Source organism: Eubalaena glacialis, chromosome X (assembly GCF_028564815.1).
Source record: "Eubalaena glacialis isolate mEubGla1 chromosome X, mEubGla1.1.hap2.+ XY, whole genome shotgun sequence".
NCBI lineage: Eukaryota > Metazoa > Chordata > Mammalia > Artiodactyla > Balaenidae > Eubalaena > Eubalaena glacialis.
In genome coordinates this window covers 98,146,510-98,168,901 of record NC_083736.1, presented here as the reverse complement: position 1 = coordinate 98,168,901, position 22,392 = coordinate 98,146,510, and the positions used below count along the sequence as shown (strand labels likewise).

The 22,392-nt window shown below is 37.1% G+C and overlaps 1 protein-coding gene across 3 annotated transcripts in view; it reads right to left on the bottom strand.

Annotated features, from left to right (window-relative positions):
* The window catches only part of PWWP3B (PWWP domain containing 3B), a 112,397-nt gene that overhangs the window by 33,470 nt on the left and 56,535 nt on the right, over window positions 1–22,392 (bottom strand). For 2 of the 3 annotated variants that reach the window (XR_009698895.1, XR_009698894.1), the window contains exon 6: window positions 19,959–20,019. The exons of the other annotated variant lie outside the window; for it this stretch is intronic. The gene's annotated coding sequence lies outside the window, so the exon portion shown is untranslated. The remainder of the gene's footprint in view (window positions 1–19,958; window positions 20,020–22,392) is intronic. 3 annotated transcript variants of the gene reach the window in all.

The following is a 22,392-nucleotide window of genomic DNA, read 5'->3' as shown; positions in this document are numbered from 1 at the left end:
TTATGGCTGAGTAATATTCCATTGTAAATATATACCACAGCTCCTTTACTAAATACTGTATGTTTTCTCTTATATGTGGAATCTGAAAAATAAAACAAACGAATGAATATAACAAAACAGAACCAGACTCATAGATACAGAGAACAAACTAGTGATGACCATTAGGGAGAGGGGTGGGGAGGGGCAAGACAGGGGAAGGGGGTTAAGAGGTACAAACTACTATGTATAAAATAAATAAGCTACAAGGAAGTAATGTATAGCACAGGGAATATAACCAATATTTTATAATAACTTTCTCTAAGAATATTGAATCACTATATTGTACACCTGAAACTAATATTACATTGCAGGTCAACTATACTTCAATAAAAAATAATAAAAATATATGTATGGATAGAATAAAAACTTGGAGAAATAGACACTCGTGTTTACACTGAAATGCTCAACCAATTCTTAGAATTTTCAATCAGCTTTCCTATGATGAGGGGGGAAAAAAGAGACAGAAATAATATATGCCATTGTGTTATACACAGCATATTGTTTTGAGAGGGAGACAGTTAGACATAGAGGCTAGCCTTGTCATTAGGTGATGGTGAAATATTCCATGGGCTGGAGAGTCTTGCCTGTGAACCTTGTCTTTAGTTGCCCTAGTGTCCTGGGTGTGTTTCTTTTTCATTCTCATTGTGCAGAATACCAGCTCTGGTCAGCAGGTGACACATTCCTGTGATTCCTCAGAACAGAGAGGTATTACATTTACTTTTTGAAAAGGATGCTTATGATACAACATGGGGCAAAATACAAACATACATATATCCATACATGCAATGGAATAATAATGCCACTTTACAAAGCAAGGTAGAACACTATGCAGTGATATGGAATGATAAGTTGCATGACAAATGAAAATTCTAGAATGGCATCATTGAGTGAAAAAATGTGAGGGGAAAGTGCCACTGAAATAGTGTATACACACTCTCATGCCTCCTTCTCATTAACTGAGGAGGATGGATCCTCTGAGCCTTCATGTAGGCTATGCACAGACGTGAGGGATATAATAGACCTGATCTCACCACTTTGCAATGCAGGTGACATTTTGCATTCTGACTCATTATTGTGTTGTACTTTTTGGAGACAAATGGTGAGAGAGAGTTTGATGTTTTGAAAGTCAGCTCATGACACTGTATGAAGCGGATTTATGGCTGCCTTCCTGAATTCTACTAAAACAGTTGTTCTCACACTTTTTGTTCTGAAGGCCCCAAAAAGCTTTGCTTAGGTGGCTTATGTGTGCCAGTATTTGAAAATTAAAAAATAATGCTAAGCACTTTTAAATGATTTATTCATTTTAAGTAACAATGTTAAACCCATTTCATGCTTGAATAAAAAGCATATGCTTTTTGAAAAATAACTGTATTTTTGAAAACAAAAAGGTTCTATTTTCTTTAGTGACCTGTGAGCAACCTTGTAAAGATAAGAGGCATTATCACTTTATTTCACCAAAATGGAGACTAAGGAACAGAGTGGTTAAGCGGCACTGGCAAAGTCACACTGTTGATGAATGGCAGAGCTGAGAGTCAAACCCTCCTCTATTTTTTCTGAAGTCTCTGATTTAAAACAAGTGACCATGAAAACATCCCACTATTTGCCCTTCCTGATAAACTAGATAGGCTAGATCATGGGTTTGATGACTATCTCCATTTCCTGTGCCTTAAGAACCTTTTGAAATCCTTTATGTAGTTTGCATACTGGTGTATCTCTAATTCAGCATGGCACTTCTCCTGTCCATCCCACATAGAATGGGATGATCTTGTTTTGCTCTGGAGTGCGCAGATCCAGTTGTGTGCTGGAGCTGGCTCAGACCAGCTCATGAGAGCTGACTCTGACTCTCTGCGTCATTTGCTAACGCAGCTTTCATTGACATCATCTTGGTGGCTAAAAATATCAGGCCACAGTGTGTGTATTGGTATGGGGGGGCCTTTAAATCAGGGAACCTGGAACTGCTGGAAACCAAACTGCACTGCCTTCTCCCCTGGGGGCCTGTTTCATGCACGTTACTGCTCAGGGCCGACCACACAGGCTTATTATAGGAGAAAGTGTTGCATAATCGGGCAGCTCTGTCTAATGTAAATGACTGTGTGACAGAACTTGTGTGTGCTTGTGTACCCTGATGACTTTGTGCAGTCATTATCAACATTACTAAATTTAAAAAAATGTGAACGTGGTTGTAAGAAACCTACCTCTAAGCAAATTATTCACTGGCAGTGTGTTTTCAGCATTTCGTGGGCAGAGCAGATTCCCAAATACGAGATATTTAGCTTTATCTCCCTGCTGCCCTAGAGCACAGGCAACTTTGTGGGAGTTGTTTCTCTTCTCAGGAACCATTTTCTCCTCGCAACCCTAATAACACATTTGTCCAAATGTAGGCACAGCTTCCTTTGACCCTGGCAAAACCTGATTTTCTAGTTTGTCTTCCTCTGACATCCAGATACTTTATGCTCTGCTGGTCATTTAAAAGTGACCAACAATCCACAGGTTTCCACCTGCACAAGTGCACCTGGACTCTCGTGTTATGGCAGGCTGAAAGGTGGTTTGTAACAGAAACTGGAACATGAGTCTGTGTCTCTAACAGGGGAACCATACTGCTTAACCCCTCTTTACTTCCTTGATAATGCCTTGTGTAAAAAGCTTCCTTTCTTTAAATGCCTATGCCATGGCTAGTATTGTCTCCAATATTTCCTTCATTAGATTGGGCATGGTATAAGTGACTAAGACCAAGTGCAATGCTCTGGTTCTGTGGTTGTACGTGAAACCATTTCCTGGTTTCCTTAGAAAGCTAACATCAACAAGAACATTTTGATGACATTCTGGTTTCTATGACAACTGGGATATGCCATTTTATGCTGGAGGTAGGAACATTATTACAAGGATGTTACAGGCTGGATGGACTAGCAACCTAGTATGTGATTACTGTCACTGTGAGGTAGTGTGTGTGTGCATGTTTGTGTATGTGTGCTTTGGAAAGGTGAGGTATTCAGTTGGGGATTAGGGGCTATAAGCCCTCCTGTTTTATTGAAGAAGCTGGAAATTCCCACTAAAGAGAATCTGAGGTGACGAGTCACCTTTCTGTGTTTTTCTGTGTCCTAAGATGACACCTGTTGTGTGAGGGCATTGTGATCTGAGTTCTTTAAAGCAGAGATCTCCAAATATGTGTGATCTTACACCTCTGTTTAAAAAAGATTTGTGCTTGAACTCTTAAAGATGTACTTTGCTCATTTTATATCTACTTCTATTAAGAAATTATTACGTGTATGTTATGGGAGAGAAAATTTGAAGTCAAGATATGATGAGATAAATGAGTAGGATTGGAAGCTCTAATGTAACTATGTGAAACTTCGGGGTTGAAAGGTGCTCACCTTGAACAGCTGACACATAGAATAAGAAAGATCTTCTCTTTAAAAGACAAATTTGCTGTCATCACACCACTAATTAAAATCTGTAACGGGCTCCCCATTTATCACATAAGCATAAGGTACAAGTTCCTTAACAAAAGTTCTGATTTTTGTTTTTGTGGTTTAGGAAGTAGCTGTTGCTGATGTTATCATTATTTCTGTATTTATTATGTTTCAAAAGAAAGTCATGGCATCTAAAGGAATTACTGTTGCATTTGTCATCAGGATATGTGCTTTAAAAAGAAGTAAGTACTAGGTAAAGGATATCTATGTCCCCCTCTCTCTGCACCAAATCTCATACACTGCTCTGTGATGCTGAGACTCTCATGCTATTGTTAAATGAACTCTTATCCAAGTTATTATTTATCTCAACAATTAACAAAGGAACCAGTAAACTATTGGACACTTTTCAAATACGAATTTGAGATACTGATATTATTTTTCTATAGGACAAATTGTATATGCATTGCTAAGGATAGGAATCATTTGCACTGCCATGAACAGAAACAATGGCATTACTATCAGTTTTCTACATGTCAATTTCTGTCTCTTACAGATTAAAGTAGTCTAATCAAAGACAATGAAAAGGCCATACCTCTATAGAATGAGCTAATTCCGGCAGGACCCATTAGCCAATGCCTGACATGCCACTGTAGGGCCCCAGGAATCTCCTATGCCTATTTCTGAGTCTTTGACATGTTTTCCAGGCAGGGCGGTATTAAGAGAAGGGCTCACATTTCAAGAGAATTCCTCACTAGAAGTGGTTTTTTTTTTCCTTTTTATTCCCTGCACAAGTGTTCAAAGTCACAACTCTGGGGCTTCCCTAGTGGCGCAGTGGTTGAGAGTCTGCCTGCCGGTGCAGGGGACACGGGTTCGAGCCCTGGTCTGGGAGGATCCCACATGCCGCGGAGCAACTAGGCCTGTGAGCCACGACTACTGAGCCTGCGCGTCTGGAGCTTGTGCTCCGCAACGAGAGAGGCCGCGAAGGTGAGAGGCCCGCGCACCGCGATGAAGAGTGGCCCCCGCTTGCCGCAACTGGAGAAGGCCCTCGCCCAGAAGCGAAGACCCAACACAGCCAAAAATAAATAAAATAAAATAAAAAATTAAAAAAAAAAGTCACAACTCTGGTCAGCAGGTAGCACTTGTGATATTGTGCTCATCGTGTGCAGCTGACACACAAATTGATAAATATTCTCAATAAATGTTCTCTTTATTTATTCTCAGTAAAGGAAATAAACAAATTTCCTGCCATAACACCATTAACTGAAATCTATAAATGGCTCTCCATTTATTATATAAGCATCAGGTAAGAGTTCCTTAACAAATGTTCTGATTTTTGGTTTTGCATTTTAGAAAATGGATGTTGCTAATGTTACAGTTATCTCGGTATTTATTGTGTTTCAAAAAAAATGCATAGCATCTAAAAGACTTGCTGTTGCATTCTTCGTCAGCTATATGCTTTAGGAAGAAGTAGGTGCTGGGTAAAGGATATCTAAGTCTCTTGGCTCCATATCCTATACTCTGTTCATGATGCTGGGACTAGGAGTCTGCCAAGCTCATTTTTCCTTTACCAGCCTGCTCCCTATTAGGCTCTGCCAGTCAAGTAGACCAAAGGGAGACAGGAAAGAGAAGAAGAATGTGCCTTCCTCCCTGTTCCTATTCTTCTCAATGTCACCTGAATAAAGGCCCTAAACAAAAATAAGGCCATATGATTTCAGAAGGGCCAGAATATCCAAAATACAGTTTTTGTCCAAACTTCAGGGACTCACTACATCAGGTCCCCTAAGAAAGACAAGCACTAGCACACTGGTGAACTCTCTCTCTTTCCTGAGTTCTAGGTCTCAGCTTTGAGGGTGTCCTCCTCTGAGATCCTGATGCTCTGGCATGAGCAGAGATCAGGTCACCATCATCAGAGGTAAGGGGTCTTAGGTTTTAGGGAGTCCCTCCTCTGATCTTCCTTAAAACCCACTTTTAGCTGAGCAGCACCTTTCTTTGGAATCTGTGTCCTGGCTCTGAAAGACCCCTCCTCTAAGCTTATGAGTTCTCAGAACTGCTATGTCTTCACTTGGTTTTTCCAGACCTAAGAGCCTTAGCTCCTTTCTACCATTGCTATCTCCACGTTACCTCATTGTTACCTTTATGCCTTTTTCAGCCTCAAAAAAATTCTAAGTTAACTCTGACTTTTTTTAAAAAGAAAGAAAAGAAAAAAGAGGGCCCTTGCTTGTTAATTATGATTGTTTTTGGTTTTGTCTGTTCTCTTTTATGTTTTTCTTCTTGGCTTTGTTTTCTAGGAGTTTTACTATAACTGGTCCAGGGGTGTGTTTGTGTGTGTGTGTGTATTTTGGGATGTGTGTGTATGCAATTGTTGTGTTTATTTTTTTTTAAAGCACAGCTTGAATATTCTGCTTGATATTGTCCATTATTTTGGAAAATTCTCAGCTATTATTCCTTCCAATATTCTCAATTTCCCAGGCTCTCTCCTGGGACTCCTTACACATCTCTTAGGTGTTTAGGTACCTAAATTTTAATAAGAAATATTTCCTTTGATCAATATAAAATACCAGTCTAAGAACTTTTCAAAGATATTTTCCTTACATTCCCTTTGTATGGTACCATTTCGCTAGGGTTACTTTCTTTTCTCACTTATATCTGGTATTTTATCTCATATCTCCTTAAAGTCTCTATAAAGTTACATTGAAGTGCATATGTACATATAAGTTGCATTCTCTATGTAATATTTTATAATATTACAGGGGAAAATCAGGTCTTCCTTTACTATCCATTTCCATCCTTGTTACTCTCTTGTTTCATGCACAACTATGCTATCAGATTTCTGTTTACCATTCAAGACTCACCTTTATCCAATTTGTATCCTAAGATAAACATATATAGCATTGCTCTCCACCTGTAGTGTTTTACATGACCTGCATGATTTGTACTTCATTGATCTCTAACCTGATTATATTAACTGGAATTTTTCTTCTGTGTCAGTGCATTTAGATTTGCATGTCTTGTAATGGATAAATAACATATCCTTCTTGACTTAGACTCAGTTTTTCAGTCTGTCTCATGGATAGCATTTTGTCGTTGTTGTTATAATGAACTACAATGCAATGACTTATCTTGTATACATGAGCAACTCCTTATCCTTGTGCACAACACAGGGAAATCAATAGGTTCTGAAAGATACGTCTTGTTCCCTCACTTGAATGTTAGTAACTGTAAAGGTCCCACCTTCAGGAAAAGAAGAAGCTACACTTGACTTTTTAACTCAAAACACTATGCATGATATTATTACAATTACAGGGCATACTAGATACCTTTCCTGTGGCAGGGTAAAAGGGACCAAAGGGTTAAAAGAGCACCTTTGGAAGAAAGTTGGCCTGCTGGACTGGAGAAACAACCTGAGTTTTGTAAAGGAAAGGGCTTTGAAAGGGAGAATATTCACACTTGTCTTAAAATAATGCCTTCAAGATAAACCATGAGTGTTGAATGGTTCCTTTTCTGAAGTGCTCATGTTTTTCCTTTTCTAAGTAGGAGATGGTCTTCTTTTTTTTTTAAGTAGGAGATAGTCTTCTAAGGTGCGTACCTGAAGACTAGGTTTTGTGACTGGTTATTTGTTTAGAGAAAAATTGGGAGTCAGATTTAGAACTGAAAGTTTGGTAAGTTGAATATGTGTATGCACATTCATGGCCATATAATATAATTTGGAAAATGACAAATAAGTCTAAGTTTTTATTTGTAATTAGCAAACCGAGGGCAATTAAATGAGTCCTCAGTTTGTAACAGTTGCCATTTAAATACTACGTACAAAAAACAACCCTCCTAAAATTTAGGCATGACGCCTGTGAAGAAATATATGAACTGGTGAACAACATGAGAGAACAATTTTAACGATAGAAATTCTTACAAAATTGTGCTGAAAATTCACTGCTAACCCAATGCAATCTTATAAGCTTTTAAAAAAGTACATGTGAAAATTTATGCTAAAATTAATCTGGAGATGGAAAGGTACAATAATAGGCAAGACTGTATTTTCCTTCTAAATGTAATTTTATAGACTATGCCTTTATTATGATAAAGGGATCTTCTGACTCATATTTTATGAAATGACTTTTTTTGGAGCCTTTAAAATTATAAAGCCTACAGCTTACAAGGAGCTCTACTAAATAGTAATTGTAGGCAAGGGGCACAGGGGTAAAGATGAAAGAAAATGAATTACTGCCTCCAGATAATGTCGTGGTAGGGTTTTTATTAAGAAAAGCACCCCATTTTGAAAAAATTCCTTGCTTAAGATTGTTATCTTTTTTCCTCAGAAATTATTTAAGCCCTCACTTAGAAAGGAGTTAACAAAATAGAGCTTATATTTCCTCCAAAACCATGGCTGTTGATTGGAGAAATAAAGTTAATTTTCATCTAATTTTTCCATTCTTTAACTAAAGAGCAAATGCCATAGAACAGAAGTTAAACAGGGACTTTGAAAAATTAAAATATTCAATTGAAAAATTTATTTTTTGATTATCTAAAATTGACCATGATATTATAGATTTCAGAGCTGTCAATTATAGTATTTCCCTTTTGATTTAATCTCATTGTGTATTCACACTTTTCAGACAGTGTTTGGCTGAATTCTAGAGTCAGATATTAGATACACTCTTATACCCATGGACCTGTGCGAAATCGAATTTACTTAAAAGTTAGTATGGTGTTTTTCAACATTCTATGGTATTGGTACTGGTGTGCAAATGGGAATCAATATTTATATCTTTCTTTATATATTTTTCTGTCTCTTTCTCTTTATATATTTTTCTGTCCCTCTGGAGGATGAGAAGAGAAAGGTATTCCTATTGGTACAAAATATGAAAAGAAAAATATCTGTAAGATTATATATAAGGGACCAAACAAGTGATAAGGGAATAGTTTAATATTTTTATTTAACATACTTCCCTTCTGATTGTTTCTCTCAAGTGTGCATTGCTTTGGAAATCAGAAAATAACCATAACTGATGTTTTGATTACACGTTGAAAACTCTGAAAAAGGGTTTCACACTTTAAAAAATAAAAGCAAATGTGAATATCAACAAATGTTAAAATAGGCTGTGCAATTTTTAAAATGTGTTTTTTCATATATTATATATATATATATACATACACACACACACACACACACACACACACACACACACACACATACATTGGATAAAAATTCTGTGGTATGTGGACTCAAATCTTCATAAAAAACATTTCTGGGTGATTGGAATACTGATGCTTTATATATATATATGTTTAATTGTTAACACAATTTCAGATTTCTCCATGAGTATTTAGATAATAAGTAAATAAGTGAAGCTGAAAATAACATTTATACTGGAAAGAGAAATATTTGCAGGAATGTGTACAAGCAGTGAGCATGGGATATATGCATCAATATATCAAGCCTCTTGTGAATGTGGGGTGTGTGTGTGTGTGTGTGTGTGTGTTGGAGTGTGGGGAGGCATTTCTTTGGAGGCTGATCAATCTGATTTTATGGAAAATGCTTCCAAGTCCTGCTGAGGGGAGGCTGGAGTGACTGAGTCACCATTTTTCTCTCTCCCTTTTTTTTTCTGTGTCTTCAGATGACACCTGTAGTTTGAGAGCCGATTTGTCTCTGAGTTCTCTAAAACAGAAGCCCCCAAACCTGTATGATCACGTACCCCATCCAAATGCTTGTGCAGGTTATGTATATAACCAAAATATGTATATTTAAAAACCGTTATATATTACATATTGTATATAAAATTATGTGTAAACAAACATACATATATATGCATTTATTATGAAAATAATTTTTACATTATGAAACATAAAATTTGAAATCAATACTGCATCAGCTAAAATATACAAGTGAATTATAATACATAGTTCTACAATATATACAGAAAACTGGAAAAATATATACCAACCCTTTAACACAGTATATCTGGGTGGGAAGGTGGGAAGAGAGATTGAGAGTACGATTTCATCTCTCACATTATTCATTTCTGTATTGATTGACTTTTAAAAAAATACATTTTGGAAACATTGAGGAAATCTTTTTAAAAGAGGTTCACTGGGACTTCCCTGGTGGCTCAGTGGTTAAGAATCTGCCTGCCAAAGCAGGGGACATGGGTTCGAGCCCTGGTCTGCGAAGATCCCACGTGCCGCGGCGCAACTAAGCCCATGCACCACAACTACTGAGTCTGCGCTCTAGAGCCCGTGAGTCACAACTACTGAGCCCACGTGCCACAACTACTGAAGCCCGCGCACATGGAGCCCGTGCTCCGCAACAGGAGAAACCACCGCAATGAGAAGCCGGCACACCACAACGAAGAGTGACCCCCGCTCGCCGCAACTAGAGAGGGCCCGCGTGCAGCAACGAAGACCCAACACAGCCAAAAAAATAAAAAAATAAGAGGTTCACTAAAAATGACATTGAAAATATTTATTTACATGAAAAAGTGTTCAAATATGCTGTTGAGTGAAGAAATATAGTCTTATGTAATATGTGCATGTATGTGTATACAGATGCATAGGAAATGTGTTGGAAGCACACACACCATCATATTAACAGTGAATATGTATATCTTTCTACATATGTTATAGTTTCTCTAAGCTCTTTTAATGTTGTTTTAGAATAGAAATACATTAACATCAAGGTCCCCAATTTGGTTTCATACACACAAGCACATTGTTACACACACACACACACACACACACACACAGTACTATTAAATATTTGTGTCCAAAAAGGATGCTATCGTGAAAGCAGTAGTTTGCATTGTTCTGAAATAGGAATGGACTAGCATAATATAAGTAATGTAACATGGAAATATTTTGATATATAGAAGAAGGAGGAAAATAAACATGACATCTATAATATGGCTGAGATTAAGTTATCACTTCTCTTTCAGCATAACATATATTCTAGAGCTGGGGTGGGGAAAATTATTAATCAAATGCATTTGATTTGTTTGATTTCCTTCCTGCTTGTATTTTATGGATTGATGTTAGATGTGCACAGTACCTGGATTACCACATTTGATGCCACTTGAGCCCTGGAAAAGCAGTGTACTTCAGAAGTGCTGAGCACGGTAAAGGCTCTGGTGAACAGTAGTTGGAGTGAGAATCAAGAGATCTAGCTAGCAGAACCAGACTTACCATGATCTGTGTAATATTGGGTAAGATTGTTCCCATTTTCCTAAACATGTTTTTGCAATCATTTTATGTTGAGATTTTGTGGTACTCCTTGCTCTACAGCTACTTCATTCTATAATAGCAGAGATTTGGTGTTGGGAAACAACAGAATATTTTAAAGCACAATATAGGAATGAAGAGATGCAGGTCCCAGTTGAAGGCTTGTACCTCAAGCAATCTTATACTTTTAATCGTGATAAAATATGTATATCATACAATTTACCACTTTAACCATTTTAAGTGTACACTTCAGTGGCACTAAGTACATTCATATTGTTATGCAATCATCACAACCATCTCCAGAATTTTTTCATCTTCCGAAACTGAAACTCTGTGCCCATTAAATAATAACTCCCTATTCCATTCTCCACCCAGCCCCTGGAAACCACCATTCTACTTTCTGATTCTATGAATTTGATTACTCTATGAATTTGAGATACTTTCATACTCACATATTATTGGTCCTTTTGTGACTTGCACTTAGCATAATGTCTACCACTTTCAGCATTGTTAATGTGTCAGAATCTGCTTCCTTTTTAAGGCTGGATAATTTTCCATTGTATGAATATATGACATTCTATTTATTATAATAATCTCACAATCAACATGAGTTAGTTCCACATTTTGGCTATTATGAATAATGCTGCTGTGAACATGGGTATACAAAAATCTGTTTGAGTCTCTGACTTCAACTGTTTTGGTTGTAGATCTAAAAAGTAGAATTGCTGGATCATAATTCTATTTTTCATTGTAAAATTATATTTAATTTTATAAAAATAAAATATTTTATTTTTATAAAATTAAATATAATTTTACAAAAATAAAATATTTTATTTTTAATTTTATATACAATTCTATTTTAATTCTGTTTACAAATTTTTGATGATTCACCATATTGTTTTCCATAATGGCTGCCCCAGTTTACATTCTCACCAGCAGTGCACCAGGGTTCCAATTTCTCCACATTCTCACCAATGCTTGATACGTTCTGTTTTGTTTTTTTGTTTTATTGTTTGTTGTTGTCGTTTGGATAATAGCCATCCCAGTAGGTGTGATATAGTATGGCACTGTGGCTTTAAATTGAATTTTCCTAATGATTAGTGACACTGAGCATATTTTCTGAGGGATGCAATATCCAATGTCCCTGGAATTAGAAGAAATATGCAAACCTGTCCTTACTGCCCCTACAGGAATCACATGGCCATGCTGGGTGAAGGGCCTTTGTTGGGATGACACAGCAAAAGGAATGAGAAAGGAAATGCAACCTGCTTCTCTCTCCTCTTGATTTCCTGTCTCCCTGTGGCAATCTGAATGATCAGACCCAGATGGGTGGTAAAGGTGGCCACAGCACCTGTACATACTCTAAGGAATGTTGATTGAGAGATTCAGATATCCCTTACCTACCATCTTCTTCCTCTTAAAGCGTATTTCATACAAGGAAGGCAGCAATAAATACTGGAAAGTCTATGCTTCTCTCTTGAAACATAATTAATAGAATGAATCACTAACTGCATCATCAACAATATCTACTAGCAGAACTCAAGCTGACATAAAGCAGTCTTTGTTAAGGAACTTGTGCTTTATGCTACAGGTAAAGGGAAGCCATATTAAATGACTGGCAGGAAAAGACATAAATATTCCTTTAGAGAATTGGTTTCCAAAATGATGCTCAGCTGTATGAGTAGCTATAAGCAAGATGGTGATGAATTGGAGCTCAGAAAGATAATATTAGATTTTTCCAAACATTTAAAATCTAATCCTTTATAACAGGGTCACAAACTAAAGCCTGGTGGCTGTATCTGGCCTGCTGTCCTTTTTTTAAAAATCAATTTTATTGGAACACAGCTACCCTCATTTTTTATCTTGCTGTCTATGGCTGATCTCCTGTTACAATAGCAGAGTTGAGTAATTGGGACAGAGACTTGTATGGCCCCCAAAGTATAGGTTATCCAATATCTGGCATTTTTCTGAAAGATTTGCCAACTCCTGTTTTATAACTTCAAGTTTGCATATGTTTCCTGAAGTGTGAAAAGATTATTACTCTATGTAGATATTATCATGATATATGACACTTCTTTAAAGTATTAGAAAAAAGCTTTCTTAAAAAAGCATGCTTGCTTAAAAAAATACAGAAACCTTTGTTTTATTAAATTAGATATCAAATTGCTGTCATCTTAGTTGACAGAATCAAGGAAGGAGAAACACTGACTGGTGACTTGGCCTCTTCAGGATCTTCTTAACATGAGCTGCCAGTGTCTCCCACGAAACAGGAAGGATCAAGCACCCTCATACTCCAATAAATACCTCAACCCACAAGCACAGAGATATACAAACACCCTATGATGATAGGCTTTGAATAAGCCTGTAATCCATACAGATTTTCCAACTTTTCCGCATGTAATTCTATCAGATCTGTCTACCAGAAAACAATAGCATAGACAGTTGTCATATAAAACAAAATGTTACCGTATTTCCTGCATTACTGTAGCATTGTATCGAAACTGGGGTATATACATTGATTCTCAGAGTCAGATTCAAAATTGAGAGGTCAGCCAGTCTAATCTATACCGCTCCAACTAATGAATGAACAAAAACATATTAAGGAGCATACTAGCAACCTTTAAATAGTAGGTATTTCATGGACCAAACTTTTCAAACAATGGTAACAGAGAAGTTTTTGGATTGTTTATAGGCTCAGATTTCTCATCAGACTCACTGTTAGGATTAACTTGGAACCAACAATACTGCATGCTTGCTCCTGAAGGGATGCCAAATTACCTCCAGTACTCAGTTGCCACAGTTGCCCCCTGGACTCAAGAACAAGGAGGAGGCATTGGGAACATGTCTGAGATGCTCTTCACTGAGTGCCTCAGGACAGACTTCTCTGCCAAGAGGGCTATGACTGTTTGCCACCACTGGCCAACAGAAGCACACACTCAATTCTAATAAAGTTGTGTCACAGGAATTCCTGATAGCAGACTGTGATGCACAGAAGGTCCAGTTAGCTCCTCACGCTGCTTTATTACCTCAACCTCCAGGTGTAAGTTACTGCAACCCCCAGTCAACAAGAAATTCCCTTGCACTTGAGTCACAAGATGAATATATACTTTCTGTGACTCATTAGATTTATCATTAGAGCATCAGCATCATCCCAGACCACAAAGTCTCAGATGTGACTCACATTGTTACAATAGAATAAAAGAAGTAGAAGAGAAGATGTCAGAACCAGCCATTGTGATGACTCTGTGCAGAACACAGGGCTAAAGCAATATATAGGGAAGGGTTTTTTTCTTTTGAACAATACAGAAGTTGTGATCAGAGATACTCTAGTTATAATAGGCTGTCATGAGGTTAAGTCAGTTGGTGTGGGTGGAATGCTTACGAACTCTCAGGATACTTTGAATAAACATCATAATAGGTGACGGTAGAGCTATCAAACCCTCCAGGTACAGAGGTAAGCAAGCTTCTCATGGATTTAATGTCTGGGACAAAACAGACAGATCAATATATGGAAAAATATATGTGAAGAGAATAGCAAGAAGGAAAAGAGTTCTGACGAGAGACTGAACTCCCACAGACTGCCCTGTCTTTGGTAAACACTGAGAAATGAATTTCAACCAGTTACATTTAGGATTTACTTCCTTCCGGACATGCTGGAATTTACACAATGCCAATGGATAAGGATGTTCCATTGTATGACTCTTACGGATATGATAGATTAAGAATTTTGAAAAGAAACTGAATGAGGGTTGACAAGGAACACGCAGATTTGTCAATGTACACAAATATATACAATTTCTGTCACACACAGCTCTTCAGCTTAGAGAGACACAACTGCTCTCTGTTACAGTTAATCTCAGAATTAAAAAGCAAAGAGAAAATCCCTTTGTCCTTAGTCCTGGGCTCTCTTAATCAAGAAGCCACCACATTCTTCCTGGGATACATAGGAATGAGGCCAGGTGGGACAGAGTCATGCCTGTATATAAGTGAAGGAAAGTTTTCAACAGTTTCTCTGTGAGGAAAAAACCAAGTCAGATATCACAACCCACATTCCAGCTGTTATATTTTTTCATGGATGTAAAATAGTAGGGCAGTTCCATGGGTAGCTTTCTAACCAGAGAATCATTCAGTAAGTTAGCTGAAGTTTGAGTGCGGCTCTACTACTTAAGTGCTGTATAGCTGTAAGCATTTTCCTAAGCTGCTCTGTGTCCCAGTCTCCTTTTCTGACAAATAGACAAAATATCAACATCTCTTCAATGCAAGGATTGATTAGAGGTCACAAATGTGCACTGTGTTTCATCTGGAATATCAAGGATGAATAAAAGTGTTTAAAAAAAGTCCAAGGTTATTTCTGGTAGTATGGAGGTACCCACAGTTCATGGGAGCATAAGATTTCAGTCTCGAAATGCTGGACTACAATTTTCAGCATTTATATTGCCAATAGATAAATATTTAGATATTAATCTAAATTTTTCAACAAGCTGCATGAGGAATAAAAAAGAGATTTATTGTACACCCTCGATTCCATAGTAAGGAAACATTAACAAGACAATGGCCAGTGAATAATAAAAGTTACCTTCTTTGTTAATAAAGAATTTCAAATGCAAAAGCATCCCATATTTTTGCCTCTTAAGATTGGTAAAACAACAACAACAAAATAATGGCAAAATTGGATTATCCAAAGTTTGAGGAAACAGACACCAGGGGGCTGGGGGCGGGGGCTTCTATTTCCCAAGGTCACACAGGTGGGATGTGGAGTGCCTAGAACTCAGGTTAATCTACCGCCAAAGTAGACAGGTATCGCTCCCCAGTATTCATCACTGTAGAAATGCTTATTGAAAATGTTAAAAAAGTGGTAAAAATATTATTGTCAATATTTGAGTCTTTTTTGTCTCTTTTAATTTATTTTTTTCTTTTTGTCTTTTTAAATTTCTAAAACGGAAAGTCTATATTTTTGGTTCTACACCAGATTTCATCATACTTTATTGTTTATATTTGTATGTCACTTAGAAAGTGTGAATTATGTTGATGGTGTATTTCCTACCTACCCTCAAAATAAAAATATCAGTGTTTTTCCTGATAAAAAATGATGCATGCTTAATATAAACAAATAATAGGAAAATCTCTTTCATAAAAAAAGTCTAAATGAACTGGCACAGCACCCAGTGGCCCTTTTTCAATACATCCTCTACTACCAAGTTTATATATAAACTTCCAGTAATTTCATTTCATATTCTGTACCCATAGAAATCTCACTCTCTCACTCTTTCTTCCTTCCCTTCCTTCCTTCCTTCCCTTCCCTTTGCTTCCTTCCTTCCTTTTTCCTTTCTTTCTTTGTTTCTCCCTGTGCTCTCTTTGACCATTGGTACACGCACTGAAAAATACCTAGCCTGTTAAAGTATCCCCCAAAATCTCAGAAACTTTCGGGTTTACATTTATCCAAATATTTATTCTGATCCAGATCTTCTAGAGCCTGATGTAATGTTTAAATACAAAATCAAATTAATATAAATAACAAATATTAATCTTGCCCAATCCATGACCCATCAGTTCATAGTTTTTAAATTATCATCAAGAAATAAAATATCCAAGAGTTCCATCAGCAAGGTGGTGGTGTAGGAAGTCTTGGACCCTCCTTCCCCTCACAAACACACCAATTCAATAACAATTCATGGACAAATTCCCTTTGTGATAAATCCAGAAACTAAATGAAATGCTTCTGCACCCTGGGCGAACATGAAACCAGACTCATTGAAGCCAGCAGGCAGATTCAGGACACCTTCTCAGTCTCTGCCTCTGGCGCAGGGCTATATGATCAGGAAGAAACCACTTAACTCTCAGCTTCTCCCAGGGGAGGGAAGAGATTGGCTCGGCACCCCAACTTTTTCTGAGGGGCTCCCCAGAGAACTGGTTTTTGTCTTTCCAGTATTGGAGCTCTGATAGGTTTGATACAATCTAGCCACCCGGGGGAGAATGGAGATGATGGTTTGGACTGTTAGATACCAAAGCTCCTTCCCTTCTGCTAGGCATAGAGTGAGTGAATGAAAAATCCCAGCTCTCAACCTTCCCCTGTGAGGGTAGAAGTAGATCCATGCATCTAACACTCCATCTATTCCAGGGATGCCCAAAGAAATGGCATCTGACTTTCCAGTCTTGGAGCTCTGATGGGTCTAGCACAGTCTAGCCACCTGGGGGAGAACAGCAGTTTGGACTTGTAGAGGCCCTAGATTCTCCCAGCTTAGGACCAAGTGAGCAGACAAAAACACAGCAGCTTGCCTCTCCTTAGGGAGGGAAATAGTTGTTGGAGAGCCCTTAAATCTTCAGCCAGGGTGATGGATGGGGCTCTTCTCCTGTGTGAGGCCAGTCCATGAAGACTGACTGGGAGAGGTGACTACTTTGTCTAATGTACAGACATCAACACAGAGAGTCAAAAAAATTGAAGAATCAGGGAAAGATGTTCCAAACTAAAGGTGTACAATGAATCTCCAAAACCGAACCTTAAGGAAATCAAGATACATGATTTACAGAGACTGATAGAGAATTCAAATTAAGTGTCATAATGTTGCTCACCACTATCAAGAGAATGGTGCACGAACAAAGTGAGAATTTCAATAAAGAGATAAACAATATTAAAAAGTACCAAACTGAATTCATGGAGCTGAAGAACACAATAACTGAAGTGAAAAATCCACTAAAGGAGTCACATGAGACTAGATCAAGCAGAAAAAAGGATCAGTGAATACAAAGAGAATCAATTGGAAATAATTTAGTCAGAGGAGTAAAAAAATAAAAATGTAAAAAGAGTGGGAAAGCTTATGGGATACTATCACACAGATTATGCATTGTGGGAGTCCCAGATGGAGAAGAGAGAGATAGGACCATAAAACTTATTCAAAGAAATAATGGCTGAAAACTTCCCAAATTTAGAGAAAGAAATGGACATACATATCCAAGACACCTAATGGATCCCAAATAATACGTAAACAAAGAAATCCACAGTGAGACACATTATAATCAAATTGCCAAGACAAGTGACTTTTCACATACAAGGGAAACCCCATAAGACTATGAGTGGATTTTTGAGGAGAAAACTTGCAAGCCATAAGGGGGTGGGATGATATATTCAGACTGCTTAAAAAAAATATGCCAACCAAGAATATTACATCTGGCAACACTGTTCTTTAAAAATTAAGGGGAAAAAGAGACTCTCCCTACCCAAAAAATAAATAAAAAGAAAAGCTGTGGGAGTCCATTACTACTTGCCTGCTTCACAAGAAATGCTAAAGAGAATTGCTCAAGTTGAAGCAAAAGGACCCTAAACAGGAACACAATAGCATAGGAAAGTATGAAACTCTTTGGGAAAGGTAAATATATAGACAAATAGAGAATCCTGTATTACTGTAATGGTGTTAAGAAAGAAACACTTTTAATTCTAGTATTAAAGGTAGAGGACAAAAGTATTAAAATAAGCATTAAAAATAACTATAATTTAAAAATAAGTTAAAAGATACACAATATAAATACATGTAAACCATGACAACAGTAACATGAAGCATGTGTGGGGGGCAGTTAAAATGTAGAGTTTTTGTATGTGATTGAAGTTAAGTTGTTGTCAGCTTAAAATAAACTGTAAAGAAAAATAAACTGACAAGCTTACCAAGAATACACAATGCAGAAAGGATAGTCTGTTCAACAAATGGTGATGGGAAAACTGGGTATTCACATGCCAAAGAATAAAATTGGACTCATCTTATATCATACACAAAAAAATCAACTCAAAATGGATTAAGGACTGAAATATAAGACTTGAAACTCTAAAAATCCTAGAAGAAAACATACAGGAAGAGCTTCACGACATTGATCTTGGAAATTATTTCATGGATTTGACACCAAAATCACAGGCAACAAAACCAAAGTTAAAAAGTGAAACTACATCAAATTAAAAATCTTCTGCACCACAAAGGAAACCATCAACAGAGGGGAAAGGCAACCTGTGGAATGGGACATTTGCAAGCTATATATCTGATAAGAGGTTAATCTCCAAATTATAAAAGGAACCCCTAAAATTTAATAGCCAAAAAAGTAATAACTCACTTTAAAAATGGGCTAAGGAATTGAATAGACATTTCTCCAAAGAAGACATACATGACAGAGGGATATGAAAAGAAGCTCAATGTTACTAATCATCTGTGAAATACAAGTTGAAACCACAATGAGATATCACTTCACACCCGTCAGGTAGGCCATTATTAAAAAAATAAAAGATAACAAATGTTGGCGACAATATGGAGAAAGTGGAACCCTTGCACGTTGTTGTTGGGTACGCAAAATGGTGCAGCCACCATGAAAAGCAATATGATGTTCCTCAAAAAACTAAGTGTAGACATACCATATGATCCCATCTGAGTATTTATCCAAAAGAACTGAATCAAGATCTTGAAGAGGTATTAACATTCCCATGTTCATTGCATCACTATTCACAATAGACAAGATGTGGAAACAACCTAAGTGTCCATCAACAGATGGATGAGTAGAGAAAGTGTGGTATGCATACAATGGAATATTATTCTGCTTTTAAAAAGAAGGAAATTCAACCATATGTGACAACATGAATGAACCTTGATGACATTATGCTAAGTGGAAAAAGCCAGTCACAGAAAGATAAATACTGCATGCTTCCATTTACATGATATATCTAAAATGGTCAAATTCATAGAATCAAAGAGTGAAATAATGGGTTTCCAGGATCTGGGAGGAGGGGTAAATGGCAAGTTACTAGTCAACAGACACAAAATTTCAGTTAAGTAAGATGAATAAGCTCTAGAAATCTTCTATATAACATTGTACCTACAGTCAACAATAATGTACTGTACACTTTAAATTTCGTTGAAAGGGTAGATCTCATGTTAAATGTTCTCACCACGATAAAATAAAAAAATTGAAAGTAATAAAATGCAAAAATTAGGAGTTTTTAATTCCTATGCTTTTAACAAAAATGATTCATTTTCTGCAATTGCCCTTAGATTGAAATAAAATCACTAATCAAAAAGGAGTTTTCAGTTAACTAATTGATAGCCATGCTCTATAGAAATAGTATTTTGGAAGCAATATTCTGATTACCACTTATCCAGGTGATTGATTAACATATACCTCAAGGAAAAGAAATCCTAGTATGGAGTTCTCTTTCAGTAAGTGCACATTTCTTAAAATGACTCCCATGAATACCGACACCCATAGAATGAAATTCATTTTTTTTCACTTTTCTCCCAAACCCACATCACCAAAATTCCAAGCTATTACCTTAGAGCTTCTTGTCCTATGCAGCCTGTGGAAATTTATAGGCACTTGAATGCAGTATTTCCTAAAAATAATGAGTAAGGAAATTTCTTTATTACACTAAAAGAGCAGGTGGTAACGGTCCTATATAATAAAAATATTTTAGCTATTCTGGCACCTTACTGACACTAGATACATTTTATAATTGCCTTGTGTAATTAAAAGGAACTTTTGATAATTATTTTGGTATTGAATATATAGGACAGTTTAAGGGGAATTTAGATCATTACTAAAATTCATTTTTTTTCCTGATAAGTGATACCCATGTTGTCAGGGGAATTTTTAATACATAATGTTAAAATTGAAAAATATTATATACATTTTTAAAATCATAAAATTAATTTAATCCTCTTTTGGATCATCCACATTTTATTTAATGTCCACCGACAGAATCCATTTGAAAGAATCAAAGGCTCAAGAGGTTCTCCTCTCACAGGTGTCAGGCTATTTTAGAGCACAGAGACAAGGAAATTGAATAAATAACTGGTGACTCAGTTATTTACCACTCTCCTCATGAGGACCTGACAGTTTCTCCCAAATTACAGGGGGGATGAGACCCAGTTTCTCCAATAAAATAACTCATTCCCTCAAACACACACACATAAAAAGACACATAGTCATAGTGATGGTAGACTCCCCAGTAGGCCTGTTATAGATGCATGTATGCCATTCTTTCTCCCCGTGAATATCGTTGCTAACTGTTTCTACCTCTGACCATTAGATAGCATATTCCAGTTGTCATGGAAACCAGAGTATCAGCATAACAATCAGTTTTACGTTAGCTTTCCAAGGAAACTGAAGTACAAATTCATCCTCAGAATCAATGCAGTAAATGAATAAATGAATAAAATATTAGGAGAGATTATTTCAGCAATTCTCCCAAAATTTACCATTGGCATAAAATAAAAGGATTTTGAAACAATGAGTTAAAGTGGAAGAAAAGGATAGTTTATCATTCTGGATTTCCTGTCAGACGCACAAAAACTGGGTTCAATGTCTGTTCAGGACCACCTTAGAACCTGAAATAACAGATGCTTGTGCTGAAAGGGAGTTCAAAATCCATATAGATCCAAACCCAGGGTAAACATTCAATAGCTCCAGATGACCTGGTTCACAAGATTATCATGTTCTTTCTATTGTACCTTAAATTTATCCTCAAAACGATAGTATTGTACCACAGCTCAGTAGTTCACTTACTAGTCATGATGCTAAAGCTAAATGAATGACCAAATGAATGAATGAGGTAGAACAGAAAATGTTAGAATCTGGACATCGAGATGACCCCAATGAGGACGCAGAACCTGAGTAGTATGTGAGAATGAGATTTTCCCTCCACCAAGATCCTTGTTGATAATGGAGACACTTGATTACAACCATCCCCAGGAATGTATTGAGGCCATGTCCAAGAATTTTTTGTACTTTTGGGACAATATGGGGAGGAGAAAATTTAGTGACTACTAACCTTCCAGATATAGTACTAGAAACGCCAGCCACTGAGGAGCTGCCTGGGCTAAGGACACTGGTAAATTTTAGAAGAAATGTTTATGAAAATGGTAGGATGAAGAAAATGACTCCAGAAGAGATAAACTGACTTCTAGTTCCAAAACAAAATGGCATTGACTAACTTTCCTTTTTTCTCTTGTCTAAATACCATGGGAATAATTCAACAGACAATCATAAAAGGACTCTGAAGGTGCAAGAAAGAAGCTGACAGGACACAGAACTCAAAACTTGAGGAAAGACACCACTGTGAGTCTCTTGGGTTTTCTTTGTATCTCTTATATATTCCTGATTGGGCTCCAAAGAAACCCCCAACCTGGAAGTTCCCACAGGCATAAAAGAAAAACATAAGAAAACAAAATCTTTCTGTCCAAAGGAATTGAAAAAATGCAACCAATTAAAGACCTAGTGGGGAGATCCACCCTGCCCAACAATAGAAACAGTGGTGGCCCAATCAACAGCTGGGGCATAGTCATCAAGGCTCAGCCAGGGACCTGTTCCACACTCCATGCATGGAGCAGTGGTGGGTCAGTCCATCACAGTATCAGCAACCAAGACCCAGTGTTTCATCAACTCCCACCCAATGGCTTTGTGCACATAGGTGGCACCAGCAGAGATCGAGAGAGAGACTAGTAGAGCCAGAATGAAGCCAACAAGAATAGTACTGAATTGGGCTCTGAAAATTAAATTGCTGTTTGAACTAAAGGTCACAAAAGTTGGCCAGGATCTACAAGCTAGACCTAAAAAGGGTGACTGTCTACCTGTTGAAATAGAATATTTACCTAAAATCAAGAATCTCCCAGCACAATAGTCAAAGTGTCCAGGACTTGTTAAAAAATCACTCATCATACCAAGGACCATGAAGAACAACTTGAATGAGGATAGATACACTGCTCCA